Raw genomic sequence first — 319 nt, forward strand, 5'->3', positions numbered from 1 at the left:
CACTAAGCGCGCAAGGCTTAGTGTGTGCCGAGCGCACAGTTAGAGTGTGTTTGCGAGCCGATCGAGCAGGAGCTCTCGGCAGGGGCGCTCGGTGCGGCTAGTGCGCGGCCACCGTAGTGGTATCATTTTAAAGTGTATTCTGTATCGTTTTTTACTATTTATTTCATATGTTGTTAATACGTGTAATAAAGTAGAAAAAGTTACAACCATAACATATTGTTTTATTTATTTCTTTTAATTCATTTAGTATCAGTACCCCTTCATACAACAAAACAAGCAAATAGCACGATCATGAATAATAATATGGTGGCGCAACTGG

Source organism: Anopheles merus, unplaced genomic scaffold (assembly GCF_017562075.2).
Source record: "Anopheles merus strain MAF unplaced genomic scaffold, AmerM5.1 LNR4000568, whole genome shotgun sequence".
Classification (NCBI taxonomy): domain Eukaryota; kingdom Metazoa; phylum Arthropoda; class Insecta; order Diptera; family Culicidae; genus Anopheles; species Anopheles merus.